Source organism: Papio anubis, chromosome 18 (assembly GCF_008728515.1).
Source record: "Papio anubis isolate 15944 chromosome 18, Panubis1.0, whole genome shotgun sequence".
Classification (NCBI taxonomy): Eukaryota; Metazoa; Chordata; class Mammalia; order Primates; family Cercopithecidae; genus Papio; species Papio anubis.
Window position 1 is genome coordinate 33725904 of NC_044993.1, and position 17299 is coordinate 33743202.

Consider the following 17299-nt stretch of genomic DNA (forward strand, 5'->3'; position numbering starts at 1 on the left):
TACTCCATCAAGTGTACCCTTTGCCTTGGTCAAATCTGATTTGTCACTGGATATACCTCTGGCATTCCTTGTAGTAGTTTCTTCTGTTCTTACCCAATCAATTCTAGCTAGTCTCTGTTCATCCATCCTATATGGATCCCTCCTTGTTATCAGCACTTGCTACTCCTGTCATATATGTGTTGTGCAGGTTGTGCACTGCACAAAGATGTCAGGTCAGTGTAGGGGGACATGGGCTTAAATCCAGAATCCAGCCCAGTCATATATCCTGCTGACTGAGGTGCTGTGTCTGCCTAGTGGAAAAGTACCTTTTTCTAATTAGAAAAAGGCACTGGAGAGGGTAGGGGTGGCTCTGTGTGTATTGACAGAGTGAACTTTTCATCTATGTTTGTTCTATATTTTCTTGAAATTATATGCTCCTTGAGGACTGAGGCTTTGATTTTTTGTAGATATTGCGCATGAAATACACATAACTTTGTTTTGACTTATAATGAGCACAGCGAGTTCTGAGTAAAAGATGGTACTGGAAGCTCCTTGAGGACCGAGCTTACCCATTTCTCTACCTGCCAATCCATCCCCCTTAAATTCCCTGAGTGCTTGCTTATCTGTAGTAACAGTGGGGAAACATCAATACCATTCTTTTTAAAAAATTCTTCAATGCCTATCTTGGTCTCTATGTGGAAGTGAGATAGTTTCCCCTCTGAGGACTCTGAGACTGGGTTTTAGATGAGGCTCTTGGGTCTGGGCCAGCATTTTCACCTCTTTCTAGAGCAACATTGTACTGGGGCTTTGTGGTGGGTCAGAAAAGTGGGCCTGTAAAACTTACTGCTCACAAAAGGGTCAGGCCATGCTCTGTGTGCTGAGGACATCAGGAGGAGAGCCATGTGTCTGTGTCCTCACGGAGTTCCTGGATCATAAGTGGGGAAAACAGACATGTAAGCGAGTGGCCATAAAACAATATATAAGAGGCACTATAGCAGCAAGAGCTCATACAGAGGCCTGTGGGGTCACTGTGAGGCAGCAGAGACCTGTCTCCCTGCATGGGGGCAGGTACAGGTGGAGTGACTGGAAAGAGGAGGTGGCTTTAAGTGTGATATAAAGAAATCTGGTTCATGTCCATATCTTCCATTGCAGTCTGTGTGCAGATGACTCTCAAAATGTGTGTCTCCATCCCAGACCCATCCGCCACTGTTATTTCCACTTGGGAGCTTCAAAGGCTCCCTAGACCCATTCTGTCCCAAACAGACCTCAGGATCTTTTCACCCAAATCCAATCATCTGCTGGTGCTCCATCTTTCCAGATGGCACCACCCATCCATCTACTTTGGTAAACTGACTTGGTCAGTTCATTTGCTCCGTTCTCAGCTCCCAGTCCAAGTTGGCATCCGTGTGTCTTGCCTGGACTGGAGGCAATACCTACCTCCTCAATGGACCTCCCACATCCACCCTGAGCCCTCCAGCCCCTTCTCACTGCAGCTGGAATGACCATTCTGAAATGCAAATCTGCTCACGTCACACGGTCCCCAAACTCCCTCCCTCCCAATGCTTAAAACCTCTTAATGCCTTCTAATTTCTCTTAGGATAAAGACTCAAATCCTCAGCAGGGCATCTAAGGCCTCTCATCATCTGGCCCCTGGAGACCTTCCCAGTGCCCCCAGCCCTGTCCCAAGTGGCAGCAGTCTGCTCACAGGCCCCCAGCCCAGGCAGCCCCTCAGCCTGGAAAGCTTTCTTCTATTGCTGCCACTCTCCCCTCCCACCCCCGTTACCTAATTCATCCTTTCTCATTTTTCAGGTGTAAGCTCAAATATCACTTCTTCAGGGAAACCTCCCTGGATCCCCCCTGACTGCTTCAGCCCTTCTGCCTAGTACATCTCAAAGCACATTTCCTTATCAATTATCACGATTTGTAGTCACACATTTATTTTTGTGGTTATCTGACTGATGTCTGTTTTCCCTGGAAGGTTGGGAGCTCCAGGATCCTGGCTGGATTTGCCTTTGCTACATTTCCAGTGCCCAGTGCAGGGCTCCATGCACCTTAGACTCTCAAGTAAACATGCATTGAATGAATAGATACATGAGGGTTGTTTAGGAACAGAGAGCCACTCCTTGGGGCTGCCATGTTGGTTATGTGAGAGGAAGCAGGTAGAGGTGAGGTTGGGAACAAGCCTGTGGCTGAGATGGTGCCCTCTGGGTACAGGGGCACTGTGCAGCCTGCAACCCAAGGACATGACTGGCCAAGAGCTGTGTTTTAGAGCAGAAGCTCTGAGAGGCGTGTGGGGTGGAGGTGTGGAGGGTAACGCGTCTTGGGACCAGGGAGACACATTAGGAGGCATCTGATGCAGATGATGGGAATCAGGACAGTGAATGAGAATGGAGAAAGGGAACAAATGCATTTAAGTATTGTCTATTTCCATTTTCCCCGTCCTGGAAGGGCAGCAAGGGATCAAGGAACTTTACATTATTTTAACATTTTTAACCTGCCTGACTTGAACCTCACCAATGGTCAGAGGAAAAATCAGAGGGGATTTGGAGTCAGTGGAGTAGTGGGCAGTTGGAGAGTCACAAATCTGTGTTTTTTTTTCTTTCTCAGGCAAAAGTGGCCTGTGGAAGGTTGGGAGGTATCTGAGTCCATTTGGGCTGCTATAACTAAGTATCTTGGACCGAGTGACTTATGAATGGCAGACACTTATTTCTCACAGTTCTGGAGGCTGGGAAGTCTGAGAGCAGGGTGATAGCATGATCAGGTTCCGGTGAGGGCTTCTCTGGGTTGCAAGCAGTTGACTCTCATTGTATCCTCACCTGGCAGAAAGAGAGCAAGCTAGCTCTCTGACCCCTTCTTCAAAGGGCATTTATCTCATTCATGAAGGCTCCACCCTCATGACCTGAATACCTCCCAAAGAGGCCCTGCCTCCAAACACCATCACATTGGGGGTTAGATTTCAGCATATAAATTTGGAGGGGACACAGACATTCAGTGCATAACAGTAGGAGAGGGTGCTTTCAGGACCTGCTGCCCTGACCTGATGGTGAGTTGGTGTGTGAGAGGCTGTGACATCCAAGGAAATTCCTCTTGGGTTGGACATTTCTGGTCCTCCTAACCTGATCTGAGATGTCCATCATGGTGGCTGGTCTTCCCTGAGATCCCCTGAGTGTCTCAGAGTATTTCGAGAGGCTGATAGTACCAAGGGCAAAGTGGGCTTGGGACCAGGGAGATACATTGTGCATAAGGACGAATATTTGCCTCACCCTAGGTTTGGAGCCACACCTATTTTCCTATTCTTTTTAATGCTTCCTATAGTCTGAATGACAAAGATAACACTAGGGTAATATAATCGTTGAATTGGACAGAATGTAAAACTTGATGCTACTAAATTTCAGCTTTTCAAGGATATGTGTTTTATATATCTAGCACCCTCTTCTAGAATGTGACCGATATAATAATACTGCTGTGTTAATAGTGTTCATGGCTAATGTAGCTTATGTCGTTTGACATTTTAACTACAAGTCGAGCTGCTACATTTGGCTGTGCAAGTTGCGAATTGCCTAGGTCTGGTGAGCTCAGTTCATGTAGACTCCTGTGGGCATGGCACCCCCTGGAGTTGTGCAAGGTGGCAACCCTGCCCATGGAGTGTGCAAGGTGGGCATTAGCCTTATTTTGCTGGCTTAGAATAGCAAATGACTTATTCAGTGTCATATGACAATTAAATACTGGCACTGCTGCTAGGGCCCAGCTTTAGGATCCAAGTCTAGTTTTTTGTTTGTTTGTTTGTCTGTCTGTGTTTCTAGAGACAGAGTCTTTCTCTGTCACTCAGGCTAGAGTGCAGTGGCATGATCATAGCTCACTGCAGCATCAACCTCCTGGGCTCAAGCCATCTTCCAACCTCACAGCCACCTGGGTAGCTGTGACTATGGGTACCCACCCCAAACCCCGGTAATTTTCATTTATTTAATTCTTGTGTAGACGAGGTCTTATTATGTTGCCCAAGTTGGTTTTGAACTCATGGTCTCAAGTGATCCTCCCACCTTGGCCTCCCATAGTGCTGGGCTTTCAAGTGTGAACCACCACACTTGGCCCTAAAAGCAGTCTTAATTTTTCTGTACCTCTTTGCCTCCTGGCTGATGGGTGAGTGAGTACCTGAGTGAATAGGGTAAATATGAAGCCTCATTTCAGGAGTGAGATATACACACATGATATGATTTATTTTGCAGGCCCCTGAGCTCCACTGGTAGAACCAGCTGCCCTAATCTGCAGCCCTTTACCCAGACCTTACCCATTCTCAGATGACATGGCCTTGGGTGTCTCTGCACCTCCCTTCCTGAACCCCTTGCATCTTCCTGGTTACTCCTCCTTTGCCTGTCCTGTTCCCTCAGGTCCTCGCTTCCAGCTACTAACAGGTCTTCCTCTCCCATAAAGTGTGCATTAATAAAGTAGAAAATTATAATTTCAATAGGGAGGTATGAAAGATAAAACCGCCTTTACAACACAAAGGAATTAGTCTATAAGGGTGGAATTCCTGGCTGGGTTGGAGAGTCATGAATCTATGAATTTATGTGGGAGAGCAGGAAAGAACCATGCAAATCACATAATGCAGATGACGAAATAGAGGTCCCAGAGAGTTAGTGGGACTGCTGGGTGCTAGAATCCACAGTTTTTCCATTATATTAGGTTAGGGCAAAAGTAATTGTGGTTTTTGCTAATACTTTTAATGGCAAAACCCACAATTACTTTTGCACCAACCTAATATCATATTTTCTTGATCCATTTTAAGTTGGGATCTTCCCTGACATTTTTTTCATCTTACCTGGCTGAGCATAGCCCTGCATTTTGACCATGTATGAAGGGGGAGAGGCAGTTTGGCCAACAGTGTCCTGGACTCTGGCGTGACCCGGGATCCATACTTTTAAATGCCATTATGAAATGCAGTCCAGTGGAGAGCTCAGCCTCTTCCCATCAGACTAATGCAGCCGCGGTGGAGAGGCGGGGTAGTGGCTGGCTGCCTGGCAATCGCCTGGAGCCCAGCAGAGGGATTACGCCCGCCCAGGCAGCCTCATCACCGTAATAAAATGGGAGTTATGCTTATCGACTCATCAGGACTGCCCATTTAGACGATTACCCCATTTCCAATCCCATTTCTAGAGAAAAGAGGATTGCTGGACACTTCCTCCCACCCCCACCCCTGGCAGGGCTGTGTTTAGCGGTGGCTTCTGGAGGGGACGTGCTGGAGACAGGCACTCAGCAGACTGAGAGTTTTACCCTCTTTGTCTTCCAGAGCTGACAAGCCATAGCAGGACGGCCATCCCCTGAGAGATAGGAGAGGAGGAGAAACAGCCCGACAGGGGCCTGGAGCAGCTGGCTGGCGTCAGTAATTTCCTGCAGGAGACTCTGCTGGCCGAGCACACGTCACCCTTCTGTTGATCCTCTGTATTCTCCCTTGTGCTACTAAAATACGCTAATGTAAGTCCTGGGCTGTGCTGAGCTAAATGCAGTTATTTAACTTCATCGCTATGGAACCCAGGTCTAAAGCAGCAACATCTATTTGGAACAAGGTGGGGAGGAGGTAAGCCCCAAACATCCCTGAGCAGCAGGAATACACATTACAAAGTTTCTCTTTCCACACCGAAGAGTCTTCTGGGCCCTTGCTTGAGACCCCTGACTTTTACTTAACACATAGGTCTAGTTTGCTTGGTGAACTGCTTTCTGACACCTGAACAGACTGGAAGCAGGGAACTGAAGGTGAGAAAAGACTGCCACAAACAGGAGCCAAGAGCTAAGAGCCAAGCCAGGGAGGTGACATTCATGGTGACAACTGTGGATGGGAATCCTGCCCTAAGTGGGATATTGGATGAATGAATGGCTCCTAAGGCCCCTTCCAACATTTCAGTTCATGGCTCTGAGTATCCCTGGTTTGACTGTGATGGTGAAGGCAGAGAGGAGGGAGAGGGAGACCTCCGCGGAGAGCTGGTGGCCAGCAGGAAGTGTGGCCCTGTGTTTTAGTACTCAGGAGTACTTGCCTGCTTTTACTGGAGTCCTCCGGGCTCAATATGTGCTCTTGACCCCCGACTTCATTTTTTTTTTTGGCCAACGAGGGCGAATTTATGCTCTTCTTCATGGAGGTGGATGTTTCTGGAAGAATTTTGTGATGTCCTTTGCAGGGACATAGATGGATTTGGAAGCCCTTATCCTCAGCAAACTAATGCAGGAACAGAAAACCAAACACTGCATGTTCTTACTTATACGTGGGAGCTGAACGATGAGAACACATGGACACATACAGGAAAATGACACACACTGGGGCGTGTCGGGGCCGAGGGGTGGTGGGGAGAGGGAGAGAAGCAGGAAGAATGGCTAAGGATGCTGTGCTTAGTATCTAGGTGATAGGATGATCTGTGCAGCAAACCACCGTGGCACACATTTACCTATGTAACAAACCTGGATATCCTGCAAGTGTATCCCGAACTTAAAAGTTGAAAAAAAAAAAGAAAAGTTTTGTGAAGTCTGGAGGTGTAATGGACAGACACGGGCCTAGGGTGACGCAGGCCCATGTTCAGATCCTTGCTTCCCCACTGAGCTAGTGGGGAGACTGGCTAAATCACCGAGCCTCAGTTTCCTCACCTGTACATCTGCTGTAGAAGTGGCACATCATGTGCCGTCCTGGCTGTGACCTTCGGTAGCTCATCACTGCCCTTCTTACTGTTCTCAGGGTAAACCCCTTTCAAGGCAGAGTTGCCAAGACACCCAGTAAAATTTGAATTTCAGATAAACACTGAATAATTTTTTAGTATAATGATGCTTCAAATACTGCATGGGATATACTTAACACTAAAAAAAAATCATTGTTTATCTGAAATTCAGATTTAACTGGGCAACCTGCATTTTTAAATAAACTTTTAATTTTAGAATCATTTTAGATTTACAGAAAAAAATATAAAGATAGTACAGAGTTACCACACACCCCGCACCCGGTTTCCCCTATAACTAATATCTTACGTCAAGTTGGTGCAGTGGCGCACGTTTGTAATCCTAGCTGCTCAGGAGGCTGAGGTGAGAGGATCACTTGAGCCCAGGAATTCGAGGCTGCAGTGAGCCATGATTGTGCCATTGCACTCCAGCCTGAGTGACAGAGTAAGACGCCATCTCTTAAAAAAAAAAAAAAAAAGCTTATGCCAGTATGATACATTTGTCACAATTAATGAACTAAGATTTATATATTATCTTTAACTAAAGTCCATACTTCATTAGATTTCCTTAGTTTTCCCCCAATGTCCTTTTCTATTCCAGGATCCTGTCCAGGACACCATATCACATTTAGTTGTCAAGTCTCCTTAGTTCCTCTTGGCTGTGACAGTTTTTAAGACTTCTCTTGTTTTTGATGACCTTGACCGTTCTGAGGAGCACTGGTCTTGGGTTTTGTAGAATGCCCCTCACTTCAGCCTGTCGGATGTTTTTCTCGTGATTAGGCTGGGGTATTGTTTTTTTGGGAGGAAGACCACAGAGGTCAAGAGCCATTCTCAGCACATCTCATTAAGGGTCTGTACTGTCCATATGACTTACCACTGTCGATGCAGACCTTGATCACCTGGCTAAGGTAGTGTTCATCAGGTTTAGCAACTGTATTTTCATTTGCTAAATCTGTAACTCGATTCCAGGCCTGTCAATCTTTCATGCTCAGACCTTTGCTTACTGCTGCAGCCATTTTTCTGCTCCAACCATAGTGAACTGCTAATAATTCCTCTAATGAACTACTCTCTGTCTCTCTTACTGCCAGGCCTTAGGGCTTGCTCTTTCCTTTGCCTGAAATGTTCCACTCCCCCACAACCTCCCATCCACACCTCCCCTTCACCCGGTTAACTTACTTTTCAGTTGGGCTTCAGTGTTCCGCTTAGGTCTCACTCCTTCCGGGAAGATTTCTTGCACCTTCCTCTGCCGAGACCAGATTAGGTGTTGCCTCTCTGCCCTGGTCCTACTCTGTTGTGATATTTACCACCCTGTGGTTGTGATCTGTTTGCTTGTCTCCCTGACCCCAGTGCATCCCTGACATCTTACGCAGTTTCTTGTTGCAACTCAATAAATAATTGCTGAATAAATGAATGGTTATACCAGGCACTTCAGGTAAGGCCTTTAATACACTACCTGCCTTGTAAACAGTGGATGCTCAGTAAATGCTTGTCTTTTTCAATGTAGGAAAAATAATCTTCCCTGGATCTGAGCAACTGTATTAAGTTTGTGCTTGTCCGACACCCGCAACACATGCCCCTACCTGGAGAAGAGAGTCTGGAACAATTGGTCTCCTAGGATTCCCTGAAAGTCACAGTTACCTGCATCAAAGTATCAAGGAGGCCACTTAATGACAGAAATGTTAGGGTAAGTAGGCTACTTTCCATCAATTTGCAGATTAAAAACGCATCTTTCTCCCAGTGGAGAAACTGAATTATGAACCCCTTCGCCAAGATTTCCATAGTTGGGTGCCCTGACCCATTGTTTTTTAGTGAAAGAGACAAAGGGACCCACCTCCTTCTCTTTTTGCTGACCACGTGCCACACACATGTAAAGGACATGTGTACCTATTGTTCCTTATCCTTGATGATGAGTACACTTGTACATTGATGTATTTATTAGTGTTTTGCTTTTCACTAATCCGGCATAGTTGTGACCCCACCCTGAGACCTAAAGGAAGGAGACACCTCACAGGGGGCCTCAGGAATCTCTGATTAACCTTAGGACTAATTATAATGTCTTTCATTTATTATTACTTTATGCCAGGTATTTTATCTACCTCACCTCTAATCATCTCAATGACCTTGCACGTTAAGAATTATTCATCCCATATTACAAATGAGAAAGCTAAGGTGTGGGTGCTTAAGAAATTTTCCCAAAGTTTTTTTGTGGTGGAGCCAGCTTGGAGCTAGGGCAATAGACTTCAGAGTCTTAGCTCCATCCTCTCCATGGTTTAGAAGGTTCTATAAGAGACAACCAGCATCCCCCAAGGGCTTGTGCTCATTGGAATGGATCTCAGGTCCACTCCTTCCTTTGTATCCCCAGGTCACCTCACTAGAGCAGACCTCCGTCAGTCGGTGTTTACCCACCTTCCAGAGCCTCCTTCCTGGACTCTTGCCCTCAGATTCCCCACCCATAGAACTCTCACACTGCCATCGCCCAACTCAGGATCCCAAGAATGCCCATTTTCAGCCTTATAAATCCTTTACCTTGCTTTACCTTATAAATAAGGTAAATCCTTTACCTTTACCTTATAAATCCTTTACCTTACCAAGACCCTATAGTCTATTTATTTTCCAAACCTTCTCTCCAAGCATCAGATTCCTCATGAAACTTACACTGACTAGTCTGCCACCCACCTCCCTCTCCTTGGATCTTCATGGCACCTAGGTATGCAAGGCATAAAGTAATGTAGAATGCCCTTCTGGCTTATGTGGAACCACAGGGGAGTCCCCTGGGTTTCTAATATGGTTTCCCCATCTGGAATGACACCTCCTGAAGGACAAAAACCTCTTGTTAAAAGAGTCAACTTTATTGAGGTATAACATACATACACCAAAATGCGCCTGTTTTTTTAAGTGTTCATTTTGATAAGGTTTGACAGATGTATACACCCATGTAACCACCATCACAACCAAGATATAGAACATTTCTATCACCCCAGAAATACCTCTGAGCCCCTTTGTAGTAAATTCCTCCACCCCCCGACCCAGGCAGCCGCTTGCTGGATTTCTATTCATATAGATTAGTTTTGCCTGCCCTTGAACTCCACAAAAGTGCAGTCACAAAGGTTGTAGTCTTTTGTGTCAGTCTATTTTGGTTAGCATGATGTTTTAAAGATTCCTCCTTACTGTTTATTATTTTTTTGTTGCTGAGTGGTATTCTATGGTAGAGACTATACTACAACTTGATTGTCCATGTTGACTAAATTTGGGGCTGTTTCACATTTTTGGCTATTGTGAATAAAGTAGCTATGAATGTTTACACACAAGCCTTTTGTGAATGTGTTTTCATTTCTCTTATTTGCATACCCCCAAGTGAAACTTTTAGGTCGTATAGTAAATATAATATGTTCAACTTTGACACTGCCAAACTGTTTTCCAAAGTGATGATTCCATTTCACACCCCTATCAGCAGTGTATGAAAGTTCCAGTTGTTTCGCATCCTCACCAACTCTCAATGCTGTCAGTGTTTTAAATTTTAGTGGGTATGTAGTCACATCTCATTATGGTTTTACTTTGCATTTCCCTGATGATGTGCTCACTGGACACTCGTGTATTTTCTTTTCGAATTGTCTGCTGAAAAATTTATCTTTAAAATTTTCAATTTGTCTTTTTAATTATTGCATTATGAGTTCTTTTTATATTTGTATATAAGTCCTACCAGATATGTGTATGAGTATTTTCTTCTGGACTGTGGATTGTCTTTTCACTTTCTTAGTGTCTTTTCACTTGTCTTTTGAAGACAAGAAGTTTTAAATTTTGATGCAATTCAATTTATCAATTTTAATCAATTTTTTTCTTTATGGTTAGTATATTTTCTGTCCTGTCTATGAAATCTTTATCTGCCCCCTGTAATCCCAACACTTTGGGAGGCTGAGGCAAGCAGATCATGAGGTCAGGAGTTCGATACCAGTCTGACCAACATGGTGAAACCCTGTCTCTACTAAAAATACAAAAATTAGGTGGGCATGGTGGCATGCGCCTGTAATCCCAAGTACTCAGGAGGCTGAGTCAGGAGAATCATTTGAGCCCGGGAGGCAGAGGTTGCATTGAGCCAAGATTGCACCATTGCACTCCAGCCTGGGTGACAGACTGAGACTCCATCTCAAAAAAAGAGAAATGTTTCCCTTTATCTCTGATGATATTCCTTGCCTTGAAGTCTATCTTGATATGAATATAGCTCTTCCAGCTATAGTGTGTGCATGGTGTATCATTTCCCTATACTTTTACCTTTAAACTATGTTTGTATATACAATGTTAATTTCTTGAGTAATATAGCTGGGTCTTACTTTTTTGTCCAGTTTGACAATTTCTGCATTATAATTTCTTCATTTAGTCCACTTACCTGTAATGCAATTATTGAAATGGTTGGCTTTAAGTCTACTAACTTGCTATTTGTTTCATTTATTTTTTGTTCTTTTCCTGTCTTTTCTTGAATGATAATAATTGAATGTTTTTTGTATTCCATTTTATTTTACTATTTTTCATTTTATTATTAATACATTTTATTGTTTATATTACTATTATTTCATTTTATTTCTTCTTTTTCTGTGTGTGTTTATTCTAGGGATTGCAATATGTGTCTTTAACTACCAAAGTATATCTCCAAAAACTATGCTACTTTACATATTAGACCCTTAAAACAGTATACTTCCATTTCTCCTGCCATGCTGTGTGCTATTATTGTTACATATTTAATTTCTACATATGTTATAAATCCCACAATACATTGTTATTATCTTTGCTTTAGACAATGACCACTTAAAGGATTTTTTTTGTTTGTTTTTTGAGACGGAGTCTTGCTCTGTCGCCCAGGCTGGAGTGCAGTGGCCGGATCTCAGCTCACTGCAAGCTCCGCCTCCCGAGTTCAAGCCATTCTCCTGCCTCGGCCTCCCGAGTAGCTGGGACTACAGGCGCCCACCACCTCACCCGGCTAGTTTTTTGTATTTTTTAGTAGAGACGGGGTTTCACCGTGTTAGCCAGGATGGTCTCGATCTCCTGACCTTGTGATCCACCCGTCTCGGCCTCCCGAAGTGCTGGGATTACAGGCTTGAGCCACCGCGCCCGGCCGGAATTTTTTAAATGAGACACAAAACGTCATTGTGGCCCTCCAGTTAGAGTAGGGGATTATGTGGGCTAGGTTAATCAATGGAGTTTTAGCTCAGTTCCAATTTACAGTGGGTCCAGTAGGTCCCTGGACCTATCCTGTAGGTATTTCCCCAGTTCTAGAATGCATAATTAGAATAGGCATAATTGGAATAGACATGGCTGGCAGAATTTCCACTTTGGTCCCCCAACCTGTGGGAGTGAAGGATATTATGGTGGGAAAAGCCAAATGGAAGCCATTAGAGCTGCCTCTACCTAGGAAAATAGTAAATCAAAAACAATATCACATCCTTGGAGAGTTTACAGATATTAGTGCCACCATCAAGGACTTGAAAGATGCAGGGGTGGTGACTCTCATCACATCCCCATTCAAGTGTCCTATTTGGCCTGTGCAGAAGACAGATGGATCTTGGAGAATGACAGTGGATTATTGTAAGCTTAATAAAGTGGTGATTTCAATTGCAGCTGCTGTACCAGATGTAGCTTCCTTACTTAAGCAAATTAACACATATCCTGGTACCTGGTATGCAACTATTGATCTAGCATATGGCTTTTTCTCCATACCTGTCCATAAGGCCCACCAGAAGCAGTTTGCCCTCAGCTGACAAGGTTAGTAATACACCTTCACTGTCCTACCTCATGGGTATGTCAACTCTCCAGCTGTATGTCATAATCTAGCTCCCACGGATCTTGATTGCTTTTACCTTCCACAAGCTATCACATTGGTCCATTACATTGATGACATTAAGCTGACTGGACCTAGTGAATGAGAAGTAGCAACCACTGTGGACTTATTGGTAAAATATTTGCATATCAGAGGGTGGGAAATAAATCCAAATAAAATTCAGGTGTCTTCTACTTCAGTGAAGTTCTGGGGGTATAGTGATGTGGGGCTGTCGGGATATCCCTTCTAAGGTGAAGGATAAGTTGTATCTGGTCCCCCCTACAACCAGGAAATAGTCACAACACCTAGTGGGCCTATTTGGATTGTGGAGGCAACACATTCCTCATTTGGATGTGCTGCTCTGGTCCCTTGATGAGGTGACTGAAAAGCTACTAGTTTTAAGTGGGGCCCAGAACGGGGGAAGGCTCTGCAACAGATCCAGGCTGCTGCACAAGCTGCTCTGGTTCTTGGGCCACATGATCCAGCAGATTCCATGGTGCTTGAGGTGTCAGTGGCAGATAGGGATGCTGTCTGGAGCATTGGCAGGTCCCTATAGGTGAATCACAAAGGAGGCCTTGAGGGTTTGGAGTGAGGTCCTGCTTGCATCTGCAGATGACTACCTTTTTTTTTTTTTTTTTTTTTTTTTTTTTTGAGATGGAGTTTCTCTCTTGTTGCCCAGGCTGGAGTGCAGTGGCACAATGTCAGCTCACCACTCACCACAACCTCCGTCTCTTGGGTTCAAACGATTCGCCTGCCTCAGCCTCCTGAGTAGCTGGGATTACAGGCATTTGCCACCATGCCCAGCTAATTTTGTATTTTTAGTAGAGATGGAGTTTCTCCATGTTGGTCAGGCTGGTCTTGAACTCCCGACCCCAGGTGATCTGCCTGCCTGGGCCTCCCAAAGTGCTGGGATTACAGGCATGAGCCACCGCGCTTGGCCTACTACTCTCTTTTTGAGACACAGAAAACCTAGTTGGTCTGCTACTGGGCCTTAATATAATAGAAACTGAATGGTTGATCATGGGCCACCAAGTTTCCTTATGACCTGAGCTGCCCATCATGGAGTAGGTGTTATCTGACCCATCTAGCCACAAAGTCAGGCATGCACAGCAGCATTCCATTATCGAATGGAAGTGGTATATACGTGATTGGACTGAGCAGGCCCTGAAAGCACAAGTAAGTTAGATAAAGAGCTAACCTAGCTCCTCTCTCTCTCTCTCTTCCAGAGTGGGATGCCTTTTCTTCTGCCCTTGGGCATCAGATTCCAGGTTCTTTAGCCTTTGGACTCTGGGACTTGCACCAGTGGCTCCCCTGGGGTTCTCAGACCCAGAGCTTCAGGCTGCAGACTGCACTGTTGGCTTTCCGAATTTTGAAGCTTTTAGACTTGGACTGAGCCACGCAACTAGGTTTTCTCATTCTCCAGCCTACAGACAGCATACCATGGGACTTTGCCTTTGTAATCATGTGAGTCAGTCCTCCCTAATAAATTCATATATATATATCCCATTGGTTCTGTCCCTCTGCAGAACCGTGACTGATACAGTCATGTCCTCTTAGTCTTTCTTTGTTTATTCAGCCTTCTTCCCGCTATGTGTGGCAGACTGAATAGTTTTTACTGTCTTGTCTTCAAGTTCACTGATATTTTATTCTGCATTATCTAATCTGATCTTAGTCCTATCCAGTTAATATTTTTATTGCAGATGCTGTATTTTGAGCTCTAGAAGTTCTATTTGGATTTTTAAAAGTAGTTTCCATTTCTCTTCTCATTTGGTTCATGTTTTCCTTTAGCTCCTTGAAACTATTATAGCTGTTTTAGATTCCTTATCTGCCAATTCCGACATCTCTGTCATTTCTGATCTGCTTGCAAAGATTGATTTTTCTGTTAGAGCTTACATTTTCCTGATTATTTTCATGCAGAACATTGTGAATGTTGTTATTGATTTTCCCACCTCAGCCTCTAGAGTCACTGGGATTACAGACGTGGGCCACCACGCCCTGGACCACGTGTAAATTCTCATAGTTGTTCAGTTTACAGCTCACTGGGAATTGTTCTTTTTCTGATAATTGTTCTCTGTGTGATCTTTTGGAGCCCTATCCTACAAATATGCAGCTTAATGTTTAGACAAATACTCTAGGGCACCCAACGAGGATGTCTGGAGCTCTTTCTCCTTGTAGCTGCTTCTTCTTTGGTACTGTGTCCCTCGCATTCCAGCCACCTCAACCTCCCTTAACTTTGATCCTTGTCTCTTCATCTCAGGAAGGTTCCTATCTGATTGGGTTCCTCCTCTGTTCTGGGTTATAGGCAGAAATCCAGGGTCTCACCTCAATTGTTTATATTTTCACAAGCATAACAAGCCTGTGATGTGTGTTGACAATATCTGAAAGCATTAATAGTTGTTTCATACATTTTGTTTAGCATCATAAACATTTGTAATAGCAGAACCAGTTGATACCAGTGATTTCATCATGGTCAGAAGCAGAATTCTAGGAGCCACTTTACAAACTTCTCTATTTGTCCTTTTTTAAACTATGCACTGAGCACAAAACAGAATTAGAGAAATCTCATGGGTCTGCCCACCTCTGATGTTCTGCTGATATTCTAGGACAGAACATGACATTGGGACAGGATTTTTTTTTTTTGAAGAATCAAAGCCCTAGAGAGACTGGACCTCTTCCTTTGGAAATAGACTGTCACACCTATAAGGTCTTCTCTGTCAACTCCAAGGCCAAAGACTTAATCACTGTGTCTAGAAACCATCATAACCGGTGCAGATAGGGCCAAGTGTATGGTGACTCCAGTCACTGCCATGTGGTTGTCTGTCCTCAGGAGTAACTGGTCTCTGAATTTATTCTAACTACAGGTCACGAATGGCTCAGCAATCCAACAGAAAGCCCAGGGTCAGCTGGGCCAATATGCTAACAGGAGTGAAATACATTGGATATAGAAAGATAGGGGCAAAGGATGTGGGAGATGATTACCAAACCCAGGAAGACTTCATAGCTCAAAAGTCGAACAGAGAGAAGGAAGGAGGGATGAGCATGTTGGTTCATTCATTACATAATTTGAATGCCTATAATGTACCAGGCACTGACAATTTGTGGTGTCTTCAGTGAAAGATAATGTTGGCACACATATATTTCTGTGTGATTAGGAAAGGAACCAAACAGGCCATGCCTCCCCTTGTGGTTTCCATGGCTGCATCCTTTTCTCTCTGCATCTTTGCAAGTTTCATTTTCCTCTCCTCACCCTGGTTTTACCTCCCTGTGGTCTGAATGATCTGAATGTCTGGGCTTCTCAGTTGCCCCCTAGAAACAGTGAGAGTATGTTCAGAGTTAGGGTAGGGAGAAGTTGGGTTGAATCAAAGAAGGAATCACAAGAGCTGGGTTAGACTATTTGTATTTAACTGATAGAGAAAATTCATATGTTCTGGCCGGGCACTGTGGCTTACACCCGTAATCCCAGCACTTGGAAGTCTGAGGCAGGCAGATCACCTGAGGTCAGGAGTTGGAAACCAGCCTGGCAAACATGGAGAAACCCTGTCTCTACTAAAAATACAAAAGTAGCTGGGCATGGTGGCAAATACCTGTAATCCCAGCTACTCAGGAGGCTGAGGCAGGCAAATCACTTGAACCAGGGAGGCGGAGGTTGCAGTGAGCCGAGATCACACCATTGCCCTCCAGCCTGGGCAACGAGAGCAAAACTCCGTCTCAAAAAAAAAAAAAAAGGAAATTCATATGTTCTTAATATACTGGCTGGAGCCTTCTGGGAAGGACCTTTGAGGCCCAGTAACATTTTATGACATCACTGGAGAGGATTTTCCAGATGCAGGCAGAACTGGATGTGCTACAGTAGAAAGCCCATGGGCTTGGGAGCCACACAGAAATTCCTGTTTTCAAATCCCCACTCTGCCACTTATTATCTGTGTGATCTTGAACAAGTTATTTAATCTCCTCGGACCCCAGATTCCTCACCTGAAGCGGGGTCGTTTTACTTCTTAGTGCCGTTAGGAAGGTCAAAAGAGGAATGTGAAAAGGGCCAAGTGCTGATGCAGGATATGTGCACATTTATTGGCTCCTTCCTTGTACGGTTTTGTTCCCTTCACTCCTAAAACTACACAAGAAAGAAGATTCTTGGTGGGGGCAGGGGGTAACAGTGGTACCTGTGCAGTCTCCACTTCTTCAGTACTTCTCAGGTGGGACAGGTGAGCCAGGGCAAGTGGCAAACCCAGGAAGCAACTTGGATTTGTCCACTGGCAGGCTTTTGGGGAAATTGAACCCGGGGATGCTTTGGTAACATCTTCCCCACTGTGTCTTCAGATCTCTGACCTTAAAAAGCACTGTCTCTTCTACTCTCTCTTTTTTAAATTATTTATTTATTTATTTATTATTATACTTTAAGTTCTAGGGTACATGTGCACAACGTGCAGGTTTGTTACATATGTATACATGTGCCATGTTGGTGTGCTGCACCCATTAACTCGTCATTTACGTTATGCATATTTCCTAATGCTATCCCTCCCTCCACCCCGCTCCCCACAATAGGCCCCAGTGTGTGATGTTCCCCTTCCTGTGTCGAAGTGATCTCATTATTCAATTCCCACCTATGAGTGAGAACATGCAGTGTTTGGTTTTCTGTTCTTGGGATAGTTTGCTCTTTTGACCTCTGAGGCAAGCAGATAGGTAATTACCTCCTTTTGGCCAGATAAGGAGACTGACTCTGATGTCATTTGTCCATGGTGACCAGGTCTTTCATTATAGAGCTGCCCCACACCTTCATCAGTGCTTGGTCAGCTGCCAGCCTGCTTCCAGGAAGCTG

At 44.5% G+C, this 17299-nt stretch overlaps 2 long non-coding RNA genes across 6 annotated transcripts in view; one reads left to right on the forward strand and one right to left on the reverse strand.

Annotated features, from left to right (window-relative positions):
* Positions 1-17299, forward strand: part of LOC110742084 — a 241127-nt gene that overhangs the window by 83274 nt on the left and 140554 nt on the right. For 3 of the 5 annotated variants that reach the window (XR_002519389.2, XR_002519388.2, XR_004179661.1), the window contains 3 exons: positions 5267-5554; positions 8179-8358; positions 13710-14248. This is a non-coding gene — a long non-coding RNA (uncharacterized LOC110742084). Of the gene's footprint in view, positions 1-5266; positions 5555-8178; positions 8359-13709; positions 14249-17299 lie in introns of those variants that run through there. The other 2 variants (XR_004179659.1, XR_004179660.1) reach the window with 1 other exon arrangement.
* On the reverse strand, positions 7095-8274 carry LOC108583489. The gene is made up of 3 exons (XR_001898206.2): positions 8255-8274; positions 7851-7917; positions 7095-7107 (listed from the first exon to the last, which is right to left on the reverse strand). It is a non-coding gene; the product is annotated as an uncharacterized LOC108583489 (long non-coding RNA).